The sequence below is a fragment of the Staurois parvus genome, unplaced genomic scaffold (assembly GCF_062004578.1).
Source record: "Staurois parvus isolate SC_StPar_1 unplaced genomic scaffold, SC_StPar_1.0 ptg001589l, whole genome shotgun sequence".
Classification (NCBI taxonomy): Eukaryota; Metazoa; Chordata; class Amphibia; order Anura; family Ranidae; genus Staurois; species Staurois parvus.
In genome coordinates, this window is record NW_028319385.1 from 208,263 (window position 1) to 225,154 (window position 16,892).

Consider the following 16,892-nt stretch of genomic DNA (forward strand, 5'->3'; position numbering starts at 1 on the left):
TAAAAAGATATAACCCAGTTGTCATATTTAGCTCAGCAAGGCCCCTGGTGAGAGGAGGATTCAGAATGTGACCTGATACTTCTTCTCATTAAGTATCCATCGGGCTAATGAGTGGAGGGCCCTGTGTGCTGGAACACTGGGGGCCCATCGCCTGGACTGGGGGAGAGGAGCTCTAGGCCACATAGAGATGTGTAGAGAAGAATTTAGCCACATATTGGTCCGGGACACTGATACTTCATCCTGGAATCGCTATCCCCAATGTCCTGTAATCGAAATCTAGGCAACGCAGGCCAGCATGGTCCCTGTGGAGTCATAGAGGCTGCAATCTCACCCAGAAGCACTGTGTAAATCCTGCTAAATCTGTCTGCAATGATTTACATACAAGTATATTACTGTAAGTGGAGGGTCTCATTTTACCAGAGCTGCAGTGTTTGCTGGATCTCAGATTCTAACGGATTGCATTCACTCGGTGCTGGCAAATACTGGAAGTTGATCACATGATCTTTCTCACCTCCAGAGGACAGTGTTTGGACGGGTGACCTCTAATAGGGGTGTGGCCAGTAACACCCAATCCAGTTTTGCTTTTCATGGTCTGAGACATGGATGGAGAATAATTTGCCATTGGTTACTCTAAGGGGTAGAAACAAACACCTCCTGCGCTCAGGGACCCAGATCAAGGGTGGATAGGTGGGAAGACCACTTGTGGAAGTTCTTCCACCAATGGATCAAAGGTTGTGCAGCTCCTAACAAGGCTGGGGAAGCCCGACCAGTACTGCAAAGTAAAAGAACAAGAGAGCGCATCAACCTTGCACATTACCTCAATAAACTGATTTTATTAAACGAGATATATACTCACAAAGAATGAGCTCTGAGGAACTAGGGACCCCCTTCGAAACGCGTTAGTGGAACTTTGAGAGTCCCTCTCTGGATGTGACTCACACTGGTTTTGTACTTGAATGTTCCTTTGAGGACCCTATACGCTCGTGTTACTTCTTTGTGAGTGTATATCTCTTGTAATAAAATCACAGTTTATTGAGGTAATGCGTAAGGTTGGTGCGCTCTTCCTTTTACTTTGCATTACTCTAAGGGGTGGCAAAGGCAAATAGACTCTTCACTCTGCAAGGGAATTATCCCCGGAGTTTCGTAAATGAGGTGAAGCTCTGCTGACTTCCATCATCCAATCATGTGCGAGCAAATATGCTGGGTTTTGTTTTCCTTGCATGTGATTGGGTATTCTTTGCAAAGAGTGAAATTTCACCTCATTTACTAAGCTCTGGGGAAACGTCCTTTGCAGATTTTCAGGGTGAACAGTGTTCTTAGTAAATCCATGACGAAGACACTGAAGGTCCTGTGGAATGGGAGGTGTCAGGAATCAGAAGATTTCTACGAGTCCCATTTGTCTGAGTGACGTAAGAAGATGACATAGAAGCAGCACATTGGTGCAACACCCAGCAGCAGGTGAGGTCACGCCTGGTAACTATGGTCACTGAGACCTCATAGATCATTTCCAGAAGATTCTGTCAGTGGGTGAACTAGACCCTCCAGTCTATAAATATATATAAAAAGACGGTCTCAGGTGGTGGTCTTCTTCTATATCTCCAGACCAAGAAAGGAGACGATCCTGTAATCTCATCGGCCTTGCTGCCCACTTCACAGAGGGGACTCCATACACCACCAAGCCTAGTGCTTTATCCTGGGGCCATTTTATTGTAAAAATATATAAATCCAGTATACTCACAAAGGTAACCATCTGCACACATACAAATCAATCCAGCCCAATGGTGATACGATGCCCATCTAAAAGGCCTGGTTTACGCGTTTCACTGACCATGACCTCTTCATCAGAGCTCAGATGAAACATGTAAGCTACATCCCTTTGGATGGCCATTGTTTCAGCATTGGGCTGGATGGCTTATATGCTTGTAGTTGTTCACCTTTCTGAGTACACTGGATTTACACTCACCGGCGACTTGATTAGGACCACCTTGCTAGTCTTGGGTTGGACCCCTTATACAAGGTGTTGGAAACATTCCTCAGAGATTTTTTTGGTCCATATTGACATGAGTTACTGTTGCCTTTCCATCATCTCCAACTGGTCTGCCCATTCTCCTCTGACACCAACAAGGCATTTTCCTCCACACAACTGCCACTCACTGGATATTTTCTGTTTTTCGGACCATTCTCTGTAAACCCTAGAGATGGTTGTGCGGGAAAATCCCAGTAGATCAGCAGTTTTTGAAATACTCACACCAGCCCATCTGTCACTGACCACCATGCCACGTTCAAAGTTACTTAAATCCCCTTTCTTCCCCATTGTGATGGGGAAGTCGTCTTCACCATGTCTAGATGTCTACATGCATTGAGTTGCTGCCATCTTATTGGCTGATTAGCAATCTTTGTAACCAAGCAATTGAACAGGTGTACCTAATAAAGAGGCCGGTGAATGTATATTTTTCTACAATAAAATGATCTCAGGATAAAGCATTAGGCTGGTGTACCCTCTCTTTGTGTATTTGGTGTGGTCAGAGATCACTTCCTGTCACACCATGGAGAGATTATTGGGCCTGGGGCATTGTGTCCTGACCCCAGTGAAGACTTGGGGAACGTCTCTTTAAGGTGGGTGACTCAAAATCACCATATGTACCATCCGGGTCAGACCATTTGGCTTCTGTATTCATCACACAAAGGGCGTCTATATGAAGGAGATGTTGAGACTTGTAGTTCCTGGCAGGGGCGGACTGACAACTCATGGGGCCCCCGGGCAATAGGGGATCATGGGGCCCCTGTGTCCTTGCCCAAACTCAAAAAAGCCTATGAAAAAGGTACCAGGGGCATCTCATGGGGCCCCCTACTGCCCCCGGGCCAAATGGTCAGTCCGCCCATGGTTCCTGGTGACCCGGAGGTGCACACACTTCAATCATTTGGATGTGTGGTGACCAGAATCAGACTCCACAACAATGAGAGATGAGATTAGGTTGTTGCGTTTGTCGGGGGGTGCGATGGCGGTGTGCGTTGCCACTCACATATGTATAGGTGACTGTGTGATGCAGGCGGAGGCGGGCGCCGTTTCCTGAAGCTGATTCTCCTCTTCTGTGAAATAAAACTTGTGATGGTCAGTGAGAAATTCTAAGAATTAGTGGCGAGGCGGACAATGATGTCTCTCTGCGCTGCGCACAGATCACCATTGTACGCCATCAATGTGCTCCTTTTACTCCATGCTCTCCGTATAAATAAGTCCTCTAAGTGGACAAATTGCACTTTTACCCCCCAGCAGAGTTCAGCCTAATGTACAGTTCTCCAAATATTAGGTCACCCTCATGATGCCAGAGCTGGAGGAGATTGATGGGACTTGTAGTCCACCAGAGGGGGAGGTACACAATGGGGGGGGGGGGTCACAGATCATTAGTTGGTAGTATGAAACGATCCCCTCGGTGTAAATCATCTTCTTTGTGGGATTATTTGTTCTGGGTAACAAGCCAGTCCAGAAATCTCTCTCTGTAGAAGGCAGTGCCGCGAGGACAGACAGGAGACAGCGAGGACAGAGAGGAAGGGAGAAGACACAGATCACCAGAACAATCAAAGTGTGGAGCTGCTGAACTCCCCCAACATAGTTCCTGACACCCTGATAAATGATGTGTGAGCCTAGCCCCCCAACAACATAGGTTACACACAGACAAATGCCTGTACTGCCTGCTAGGAACTCATCTGCTCCAGGCTCCCTCAGCCATGAAGAGTGGCCGCACACAGCAGCACATATTCATATCTCTCCCCATGGCTGGGGTTGTGAAGAGGGCATTTCATTCACAAACACGACTCCTGGGCCATGAGTCATGTGACTGCACAGCACAACGTCATGAGTCATGTGACTGCACAGCACAACGTCATGAGTCATGTGACTGCACAGCACAGCACCATGAGTCATGTGACTGCACAACGTCATGAGTCATGTGACTGCACAGCACAGCGTCATGAGTCATGTGACTGCACAGCACCATGAGTCATGTGACTGCACAGCACAACGTCATGAGTCATGTGACTGCACAGCACAACGTCATGAGTCATGTGACTGCACAGCACAGCGTCATGAGTCATGTGACTGCACAGCACAATGTCATGAGTCATGTGACTGCACAGCACCATGAGTCATGTGACTGCACAGCACAACGTCATGAGTCATGTGACTGCACAGCACAACGTCATGAGTCATGTGACTGCACAGCACAACGTCATGAGTCATGTGACTGCACAGCACCATGAGTCATGTGACTGCACAGCACAACATCATGAGTCATGTGACTGCACAGCACAACGTCATGAGTCATGTGACTGCACAGCACAACGTCATGAGTCATGTGACTGCACAGCACAACACCATGAGTCATGTGACTGCACAGCACAACGTCATGAGTCATGTGACTGCACAGCACAGTGCCATGTGTCCAGGACCAGGGAATACAAGGTGGCAGCTATGAAAGTCCAGTCTATATATTGCTGGACCAAATGAAGGAGCTCTTGGAGTTTATGTGAAGCATTGTGATGTCATGACTTGTATGTGTGATGTCACATGACTCCATGGTGGAAGGTAGAGCTGTGTATGAAGGTGTACCACACCCGGACATCAGGAACACTTTCCATGTTGGATTTCTTCCTATTATGCCCCTGTGAGTGTGCAGTTGGCAGTGGAAGTGAGCCGGTCTGGTGGCAGGCCACAGACACGACACCACGCCGACTCCTAACGTCACATATTATTATTGTGTATGTGGCCACAATGTGCATTCTTCTGCTGACAGGAGTGATAGAACACAATGTATAGAGAGGCGCCCGCACTCCCAGCGCTCTACATGTGGTTGTGGTTAAAGAAACTTCCAGACTCTAACTTATCACACATCGTCTGTCAGCGGAGATCACAATCTGTCCATACACTCATGGTATATGTTCAAGGGTTACACGCAACGTGTCGGGTCAGACATGGGAGGACTATATGTACAGAATCCAGTGGGGGGGTAATATGGTGGGTCAGACATGTGAGGACTATATGTACAGAATCCAGTGGGGGGGGGGGGGGGGGGTAATATGGCGGGTCAGATATGTGAGGACTATATGTACAGAATCCAGAGGGGGGGGGGGGGTAATATGGTGGGTCAGACATGTGAGGACTATATGTACAGAATCCAGAGGGGGGGGGGGGGTAATATGGTGGGTCAGACATGTGAGGACTATATGTACAGAATCCAGAGGGGGGGGGGGGTAATATGGTGGGTCAGATATGTGAGGACTATATGTACAGAATCCAGTGGGGGGTAATATGGTGGGTCAGACATGTGAGGACTATATGTACAGAATCCAGTGGGGGGGTAATATGGTGGGTCAGATATGTGAGGACTATATGTACAGAATCCAGAGGGGGGGGGGGGGGTAATATGGTGGGTCAGATATGTGAGGACTATATGTACAGAATCCAGAGGGGGGGGGGGGTAATATGGTGGGTCAGATATGTGAGGACTATATGTACAGAATCCAGTGGGGGGGGGGGTAATATGGTGGGTCAGATATGTGAGGACTATATGTACAGAATCCAGTGGGGGGGGGGGGTAATATGGTGGGTCAGACATGTGAGGACTATATGTACAGAATCCAGTGGGGGGGTAATATGGTGGGTCAGATATGTGAGGACTATATGTACAGAATCCAGGGGGGGGGGGGGGTAATATGGTGGGTCAGATATGTGAGGACTATATGTACAGAATCCAGAGGGGGGGGGGGGGGTAATATGGTGGGTCAGATATGTGAGGACTATATGTACAGAATCCAGTGGGGGGGGGGGGGTAATATGGTGGGTCAGATATGTGAGGACTATATGTACAGAATCCAGTGGGGGGGGGGGGGGGTAATATGGTGGGCCAGATATGTGACGACTATATGTACAGAATCCAGAGGGGGGGGTAATATGGCGGGTCAGATATGTGAGGACTATATGTACAGAATCCAGAGGGGGGGGGGGTAATATGGTGGGTCAGATATGTGAGGACTATATGTACAGAATCCAGTGGGGGGGGTAATATGGCGGGTCAGATATGTGAGGACTATATGTACAGAATCCAGTGGGGGGGGGGGGGGGTAATATGGTGGGTCAGATATGTGAGGACTATATGTACAGAATCCAGAGGGGGGGGGGGGGGGGTAATATGGTGGGTCAGATATGTGAGGACTATATGTACAGAATCCAGAGGGGGGGGGGGGGGTAATATGGTGGGTCAGATATGTGAGGACTATATGTACAGAATCCAGTGGGGGGGGGGGGTAATATGGTGGGTCAGATATGTGAGGACTATATGTACAGAATCCAGTGGGGGGGGGGGGTAATATGGTGGGTCAGATATGTGAGGACTATATGTACAGAATCCAGTGGGGGGGGGGGGGTAATATGGTGGGTCAGATATGTGATGACTATATGTACAGAATCCAGAGGGGGGGGGGGGTAATATGGTGGGTCAGATATGTGAGGACTATATGTACAGAATCCAGTGGGGGGGGGGGGGGGGGGGTAATATGGTGGGTCAGATATGTGAGGACTATATGTACAGAATCCAGAGGGGGGGGGGGGTAATATGGCGGGTCAGATATGTGAGGACTATATGTACAGAATCCATTGGGGGGGGTAATATGGTGGGTCAGATATGTGAGGACTATATGTACAGAATCCAGTGGGGGGGGGGTAATATGGTGGGTCAGACATGTGACGACTATATGTACAGAATCCAGTGGGGGGGGGGTAATATGGCGGGTCAGACATGTGACGACTATATGTACAGAATCCAGTGAGGGGGGGGTAATATGGCGGGTCAGACATGTGACGACTATATGTACAGAATCCAGTGGGGGGGGGGGTAATATGGTGGGTCAGACATGTGATGACTATATGTACAGAATCCAGTGGGGGGGGGGGGTAATATGGCGGGTCAGACATGTGAGGACTATATGTACAGAATCCAGTGGGGGGGGGGGTAATATGGCGGGTCAGACATGTGAGGACTATATGTACAGAATCCAGTGGGGGGGGATATGAAGGACCATCTTTGTACAATTAGGGGAAGTAGTCAGAGATGTTGGAGGTCAGATGACCCTCCCTGGGGGGACAAGGTAAGTACCCTCCCCGGGGGGACAAGGTAAGTACCCTCCCCGGGGGGACAAGGTAAGTACCCTCCCCGGGGGGACAAGGTAAGTACCCTCCCCGGGGGGACAAGGTAAGTACCCTCCCCGGGGGGACAAGGTAAGTACGGGGCCCACACAGCCATTCTTCAGGAGCCTCCATTCACACAGATATCAGATTGGATGGATTGGATGAACATCATTGCTGCTGTAAGACTTGTGATCACCCTTTCCTGCTCTCCTCAATGGACACGTCATCCAGGACACATGTAGCACTATGACGTCCCTTCTCCAGTGCAGACCCCCCCCTTCCCCCAGATATCAGGTACATTGTATTTCCACTGTAAGGTCCTCGGTAGGCACTCATGGGGGGGAACGGTCCTTTGGAAGCACATGCCTCTGCCCTGCTGTCCTCCTGTAGTCCCATGTATACACCTCTAGATCGGCTCAGCAACCTCCTCCATGTTATGGGGCCTAATATGTGTATTTCATGGGATCACCAGCTCCATCTAGAGGCCATAATGTGCTATTTACAAAAAAACTAAATAAGGCCACTAGATGGAGCTGCTGATCATAGGAAAGCACACATTAGACACATTACGGGGATTGATGGTGATGTTCGGGGCATTTACAGGGCAAAAAAACAAAACCCTAATTGTCAATTTACACCCATCAGACCAACCAGCGATCCAATGTATAATACTGTGCCTGAGACCAGCCCCCATTCCTGTACCCCCACCTCTCCGATCACCCCAATTCCTGTACCCCCACCTCTCCGATCACCCCAATTCCTGTACCCCCACACCTCCGATCACCCCAATTCCTGTACCCCCACCTCTCCGATCACCCCGATTCATGTACCCCCACACCTCCAATCGCCCCGATTCCTGTACCCCCACACCTCCGATCACCCCGATTCCTGTACCCCCACACCTCCGATCACCCCAATTCCTGTACCCCCACACCTCCGATCACCCCGATTCCTGTACCCCCACACCTCCGATCACCCCGATTTCTGTACCCCCACACCTCCGATCACCCCGATTCCTGTACCCCCACCTCTCCGATCACCCCAATTCCTGTACCCCCACACCTCCGATCACCCCAATTCCTGTACCCCCATCCCTCCGATCACCCCGATTCCTGTACCCCCACACCTCCGATCACCCCGATTCCTGTACCCCCACACCTCCGATCACCCCGATTTCTGTACCCCCACACCTCCGATCACCCCGATTCCTGTACCCCCACCTCTCCGATCACCCCGATTCCTGTATTCTTACCTCTCCGATCACCCCGATTCCTGTACCCCCACCTCTCCGATCACCCCGATTCCTGTACCCCCACCTCTCCGATCACCCCGATTCCTGTACCCCCACCTCTCCGATCACCCCGATTCCTGTACCCCCACCTCTCTGATCACCCCGATTCCTGTACCCCCACACCTCCAATCACCCCAATTCCTGTATTCCCACCTCTCCGATCACCCCAATTCCTGTACCCCCACACCTCCGATCACCCCAATTCCTGTATTCCCACCTCTCCAATCACCCCAATTCCTGTATTCCCACCTCTCCAATCACCCCAATTCCTGTATTCCCACCTCTCCGATCACCCCAATTCCTGTACCCCCACCTCTGCGATCACCCCGATTCCTGTACCCCCACACCTCCAATCACCCTAATTCTTGCACCTTCAGATCTCTCCATTTCCTGTACCCCCACACCTCCAATCACCCCAATTCCTGTACCCCCACACCTCCAATCACCCCAATTCCTGTACCCCCACACCTCCAATCACCCCAATTCCTCTACCTCCAAACCTCTGATCACACTGATTCCTGCACCTTCACACCTCCGATCACTCCATTTCCTGTACCCCCACACCTCTGATCACCCCAATTCCTGTACCCCCACACCTCCAATCACCCTGATTCCTGCACCTTCATACCACAGATCACCCCAATTCCTGTACCCCCACACCTCCAATCACCCTGATTCCTGCACCTTCACACCACGGATCACTCCATTTCCTGTACCCCCACACCTCCGATCACCCCAATTCCGTTACCCTCACATCTCAGATCACCCCAATTCCTGTACTGTGTCAGTCCTGGTGACTCTGGAAATGATATGGTATAAGCCTGCTGTGACATGTGTGTTTTTGGTTGGTTATCCCTCCTCTACAATAGTCCATTTATTTGTAAAAGAAGTAAGTAGTAGAACATAAAGCCCTTGTGGAGCTATTCATCCCTCAGGGACCATGTGACTGTCCTTTACGTAGCCCATTGGATACAAGGCCTGTGCACACCTGTACAATCAGGATGCTGCTTTTCTGTAAGATGTGGTCCCAATCCTGGAAAAACTGCAAACCTTGTTTTCTCCACTCCGAACAGACATCCTAGAGCTCCTGGAGCTGCACCTGTGACAACCATGGATGACACCATGACAAGGCACAGCTTGGCACACAACATACTTAGTTGTAACGGGTGCCCATTTTCTCACCTTTAAACCTTGGGAGCTATGCATGTGCCAATGTATTTAGGGACATACGAATCACAGATGACACACCTTAGTGTAGATGACTGGCCAGTCACATGAAGCTACAGAATGGTCCAAAGATACATGGACATGAGGCTGGAACACGGTGCTGAAAGTTTTCATGGCACCTAAATTGTCAAACGTTCTACACATGGCGGCCTACCGCAAACCCTACTAAGGAACGTCTCCCACTCTCAATACAAAGAAGACTTTTTTTTCTTGCAATGCTGGGATTTGTCTGCCTCTGAGAGGAACATTTTGGTTTCGGCAGGTCCTGGGTTAATTAAAAGTGCATTTAGAATGTGGCGCGATCCTTGGAAATCCCTCTTTGTTGGTGTTGGGGATGGGAATCTGATGAGTCACGGCTCTGTCTCCAGCATTACTGTGCAATAAAAGAGGAGACATTGCCAGCCTATGAATCAAACTCTCCCATCACCGACAATTAATCTGGGTTATACACAAGCTGCCTGTTTCATGTGTGATGGGGAACAATCAAAGTCTTAAGATTTATGGTAAAGCCACATCAAAGGCCGGGCCTGATCACACAGCACAGAGTCTGAGGAAGCCAACACACCACCATCCTAATCTCCTCCAGGATTCTGCACCGTCCTTGGCTGTGCGCTCACCAAGCTCTCGGATGATGTGGTTTTCTGGGTGAGGCTGGCTTTCTTCTGGCTGTCGCACACACATTCGGTTTATAGGATGTTGGGTGTCCTAAGAATACAATAGCTGTTCACACAATTGAAATCTCTTCCAGAACATGGAGTTGGGACACTTAGCTGGGAACCATACCAGACCATTAGGTCCCTCAGAAGCCATGTATGGAAAGTTCTCCATCATCTAATATACTCTGATAACACTATGGAATGAGGTCCACACCCCATATTTCAGATCTATCCCCCATTCAAGGACCAGCAGGAGGTGGGCAGGGTGATACCCCATGCATGTTGTTCATAAAGCATCACATGGCTGATTCCCGAATACCCACCCTCAGTAAGGGACTGTGTAGGCCTACAAGGTCTCAAGAGTCTGGACTGTATGCTGACCAAAACTTTCCAATCTTCTCATTCGTCTCACTAAAGAATACAATACCTAACCCACGTGGGAGTACTGCAGAGAAGATTTATCAAGCAGGTTAGTGGTGGAATCTGGAACACAGTTATGGTATACCAGGCTGCCTCTCGTTTAGGAAAGCTTGGTTTTGTGACCCCTGCCTGTACTAGCAGGCAGCCAACGTTTTGTACAGATCTACCACCGGACTGGCCATAGTCATGGTGTAACACACAGCTAACTAATGGTCAGGTATTGGTCAGTGCTAACAAGTCTCCTATCTTCTTCTGATAACACAGAGCTGCTCATGTCTCCAGGTCACACCTTACAACACAGAAATGAAAAACATCGACGTACTTCGAAGAAGCACAACATTCTGAGATCAATGGGGAGCAGGCATGTAGTCCATCTACTAAGTCTACCGATCAGACCAGCCAGGCTATGGATAACAATATACATGCAATGGGGTGGATTTACTCACGGGAAATAGACTGTGCACTCAGCAAGTGCAGCTGCACTCAGTTTTCTTTGTAAATGTGGTGAAGCTTCACTTTGTAAAGAACAACCAAGAAGGTGCAAGGAAGATTAAACATAAATAAATCATTTTTGCTTTCACATGATTGGATGAGAGAATTCAGCAGAACTTCACCACATTTACTAAGCTCCGGGGAAAATAAGTGCATCTGCTCTTACAGAGTTTGCCTTTAGTAAATCGACCCCGGAATGTACTCAGTCACCATATTCACGAGTCAGGAGATATCTATACATAGACAGTACATTCTACGCCCAGTATTATCATTGATGGTGCATACGTACACCCCAATACCGACATTAATAAAGGAAATATCTTTCTATGTACAGTATATGTTGTACAGGACACCAGACAAGGGTTCTGGATGGCAAATATATGTTCCCAGTAAATGGGCAGTGGTCCCTTTAAGGAAGAACTGAACATTTTCAGCAGTCGGGGTTCTCACCCATGCCGAATGAGGGGTTCTGGGGTAGTCGGGTTGGAGAGGACTGATTTGCAGTTCTCTCTGGAAGGGTAAATCCGCTTAGGGACCTGGCATTCAGATGTTTGGGGATCTTTGGGTAGGAGAGAACCTCTAAACCCTCATTACTGGGACTTTGGCTCTGAAGGGGCTAACTTGTCTGCATGGGAGTCCAGAAAAGGAAGAAGAAGCAGCCAACACGTGTCTGTGAGGTGGAGCAGAGCAGAACACAGCTGAGCGAGCAATGTGGGTGAGCTTGTGGCTGGGACAATGTTGCTGAACTGTGGTGGCCTCCTCTTTGGAACCCCATGAGGCAGACGGGAAGTTTCAAACACCCTGTGATGGGATGAGCGAGTGGTGGTGATCTGACCCTTTATTTTGTTGCACCAACAATCGATGGACTGTTTTTGTTTGCTGTTTGTCTGTTTTGTTACTATAAAGGACTGTTTGCTTTTACCAATGTGCTTGGCTGCTGATCTGGGACGGCTCCTCCAGGTCACAATGTTCTGTATACACTTTCTGTGGTCCTCCTTTATATGTGCACATATTTATTGTGTTATGTACATGTTGGATGTACAGCATCTTCTCCACATTTACATACAGGCCAGCAGAAGTGATAGTTCCGGGGTTGGGACAAACCATGTACCACTACCGGGGGTGCTTACCATGGTCAGCTTTTATTCCTATGGTTTCAACCTTTTTTCCAGAAGAGAAAACACAACCTATTGCTGTAACAGCTTAGAAGTGTCAGCTGGAGTTGGGCTTTAACATATTGCTCTAGAAGTCCCCTGCCACAAGGTGACAACCCTGCTGTGTGACTTCACTGCAGAACAAACAGTGTTGTCACCCTGTTATAGGAAGTGAAAAAAAAAGCTAGATCTACTGGCACTGGCAGGATCAACATATAATAAAACTGGAGGTCACCAAAACCAGGACTGATGTGGTATTGCCCATGACAGGGGGCCTCATATATGTCATCTTTAAATTTTGTTGGTGAGATCCCCCTGTAACATGTCCAGACTGGGCTGATGATCACCTCGGTGTGGAAGTGGAATGTTCTGATCGGGGTTAGTTGGATCGGATGACAGAAGAAATCCGGGACCTTCCTCCTGACTGTATCCTCTGAGACCATTCTATCCTGCAATCTGGAGATGACTGCTCTGTCCATGAAGCAACAAGGGACGCTATACACATGGAAATCTGCAGGCAGCAGCATGCAGTATGGAGGCGCTCACAATATCCTTCGTCTAGCTGGAATGTGAAGTTTTCTAATCCCTCGGCTGTGGGGATCTGGAGGGACGCCAAACAGATTCCTGTACCATGAACAAAGTCATAACTAAAAATCCACATTTCCGGAAAAATCCTTCATCACCATTTATTCATGACATGAATAGGGACAAGGCTTTGGCCCCACCTCTCCATACAATGTCTGTGACGGGAGTGACTTTTGGGGCTGGGGGGACCGCTTGGTCAGCTCATGTCCCCCTCATTATGTTTAACCCACCCTGTGCCTGTTAAGGGGTACAGGGTGTGAATGTCCCAGTATTGTGTATAGTGTGTGTTCCTTTGTCCCTGCCATGTGGTTGCCCATTGTCTACTGCCATGTGTCCATTCCTTTGTACTGGGCCACATGGCTGTCCATTGTTTGTTTGCCATGTGCTACCCCCCATTGTGCTGTGTCTTCCTGTCCAGCCAACTATTATGGGATGTACTGTTTGTGTATTAGTGTGGGGGTTGGTCAATGTCCTTTGCCACATGGCTGCATCCCATTGTTCTGTGTCTTGGGTTGGTTGGGGTGGTTCCCTGTAGCCCTTCCCACTGATAGGGCGGGCTGATGATGTATTTCCTGTTCCTGGTTGTGTTTCCCCGCCCTCTGTATATATCCTGTGTTTTGTGTTAAAATAAAGAGTTGGCTTTCTGTTTTAAGAGCTGGGTGATGTCTGTTTCCTGAAGGATTTCAGGGTGTGGTCCATGGATGGTGTTCGGACAGCGGAAGCTGCAGGATAACAGAATATACCCAAGTGCGGTCGGGTACCGGTTCCGTTACAATGTCTGCATAATAGGCTGGTGGAAGCCAAGAAAAGGGTCAGCGCCAGGAATGGTGGTCTCAGCAGAACTCAGTGATTGCCTACAGACAACCCCACATCCTTCACACATTACATTCAATGCTGTGTCCTAGATCCCCACTTCTAGGAGATGACCTTATGATAATAGATCATAGCCATCTGCTCAATCAGATCTCATTCCGTATATTATGCCGTCATTTATGAAGACAATGGAGGAGACAACGGAGAAGACAATAGAGAAGAAAGTGTAAAATACGTTACTTGTGTGTTACTCTCACTCTTTATAACCAAGACCAAACATGGCTGCCTTGGGTCACCTCCTATGGATGTCACAATCGAATCTGCAGCAAGAAGAATGATAAACTGATTTTAATGTGCAAGAGGAAGCAATCAGAAATATTCTTGTCCTGCCCCGACCATGCTGATAAACAGTGAAATCCTATTGGTTGCTGGTGAATAGTCTTTGCTGTGTTATCAGTGGGCTATGGGTCACAGCTGTCTGCCCAGCCTGTTTGTATAACAGAAGAAGCTTGGTGCTGCCCTTTCACCAGAGTCCTCCGCTCACAGCAACTCTCCCGGGAACCTGTGTCGCTGTAAACTCAACCGGCCATCATGATGATCCTGCCCAAAGGCCTCTATGTCGGCCAGCAGTGAGGAAACTGGACTAGACGACACTGGAGGATAACATCATACAAACAACGGAAAGGGTGGACATGGCTGACAGCATAAACAGATCATTATGGACTATAGATATCACCCTCCATCTCTCCACAAATACAGTTGTAGGAGAATCCATGGAAAGTGGCTGCTGGGATACAGAGGTGGGGATAAGGATGGATTCTGAGGGGGCACTCATAGACATGGAGGCTAGCTGATTATCTGGTGGCATCTAGAAGACAGCTCCATAGAAAAAAAGCAGCACCTGTGTCAGGTGAAGGTTGTAGATGGTACATTCTGAGATAACGAGAAGATATAGAAGTCATCTTTATACAACAGAAAAAGGTTTTTGTATGTGTCATATTATGGGATAGCAGTGCAGGCAGACAGAGACAGAGCAGGACTCTGAGATGGGGTGTGGGTTGGGTTCCCAGTTCTTTGTCCAAATTCCTAAAAACACACATTATTTACTTCTGGAGAGGAGCAATTCTACAGCAGGGTCCCAATAGACCAGGGGACCCTTTGGGCACACAGATTAAAATGTTGAAGGGCTGGTATGAAGAAGATCTGGGACATTCAGTAGCAGTCCTGAGGCGCTCAGCAGTAGACCTAGAGCACTCAGCAGTAGACCTAGAGCACTCAGCAGTAGACCTAGAGCACTCAGTAGTAGACTTGGGGTATTCAGCAGTAGACCTAGAGCACTCAGTAGTAGACTTGGGGTATTCAGCAGTAAATCTACAGAACTCAGTAGTAGACCTCAAGCACTCAGTAATAGACTTGGGGTACTCAGTAGAAGACCTGGGGTACTCAGCAGTAAACCTACAGAACTCAGTAGTAGACCTCGGGAACTCAGTAGGACACCTAGAGCACTCAGTAGAAGACTTGGGGCACTCAGTAAAACACCTGGTACACTCAGTGGAAGACTTCGGTCACTCAGTAGACGATGTGGGGGACTCAGTAGAAGACCTGGGGCACTCAGTAGAAGACTTGGAGCACTCAGTAGAAGACCTGGCACACTCAGTGGAAGAGTTGGGGCACTCAGTAGGAGACTTGGGACGCTCAATAGAAGACTTGGGGCGCTCAGTAGGAGACTTGGGGCACTCAGTATAAAACTTGGGGCACTCAGTAGACCTAGGGAACTCAGTGGAAGAGTTGGGGCACTCAGTGGAAGAGTTGGGGCACTCAGTAGGAGACATGGGGGACTCAGTAGATGATGTGGGGGACTCAGTAGAAGACCTAGGGCACTTAGTAGAAGACTTGGGGCACTCAATAGAAGACCTGGGGAACTCAATGGAAGAGTTGGGGCACTCAGTAGAACACCTGGGACACTCAGTAAAAGACCTGGGGTATATTATAAAGAACAGAAAAGGTGCGGCCTAGATGGGGGCAGCAGCTGAGAGGTTAAATTCTACATACATATATCCTGACTCATAAAACGGAGACAGACATGTCAGACGGGTCACGGTGCTGGGTCTATCAGTGACTCAGTTCCTGCTCTTTCCCCACTCAGCACAATTTTTATTCCAAGTCCAACATCCAGTGCCAGAACATCTGAATCCTGGGAGCGTCATCAATGGGAACCCTCTGCATTCCTGCATGAGAGACGCTGAGCCCTGGTCCTGGTTCTGCACCAAGCATATCTTCCTGTGTTTAGTGACACTTTACGATGTACAGCTGGGGTTTTATTAGACATAATAATCAAAGTCCAGACTGAATAAATAGATTCCCCACAATGGCAGAACTTGTGTGTCTTTGTTTAGACTGTGTGGATTGGCACCTGTGTGTGTAAATAGGGATCATGTCCGAGCGATAAATGTCCTCTTCCATAACTGTCAGGATGGCTCTATGGACGGCACTGGCAGAACGTCTTCTATTCCTCTAACTGCACAACAGACATGGATCGTCCTCCATCAAACCTTCTATACCCTCCAGCAGGTCTGTTCTACAACGCAGTGCCAAAAACTGGACCTCTTATTCTAGATATGTAATTACAGGTGATCAGCACAGAGACCATAATATACTGTATAATACAGAGACCATACTATACAATACAGAGACTACTGTATAATACAGAGACCATACTATACAATACAGAGACCATACTATACAATACAGAGACTACTGTATAATACAGAGACCATACTATACAATACAGAGACTATACTATACAATACAGAGACTATACTATACAATACAGAGACCATACTATACAATACAGAGACTACTGTATAATACAGAGACCATACTATACAATACAGAGACCATACTATACAATACAGAGACCATACTATACAATACAGAGACTACTGTATAATACAGAGACCATACTATACAATACAGAGACCATACTATACAATACAGAGACCATACTATACAATACAGAGACTACTGTATAATACAGAGACCATACTATACAATACAGAGACCATACTATACAA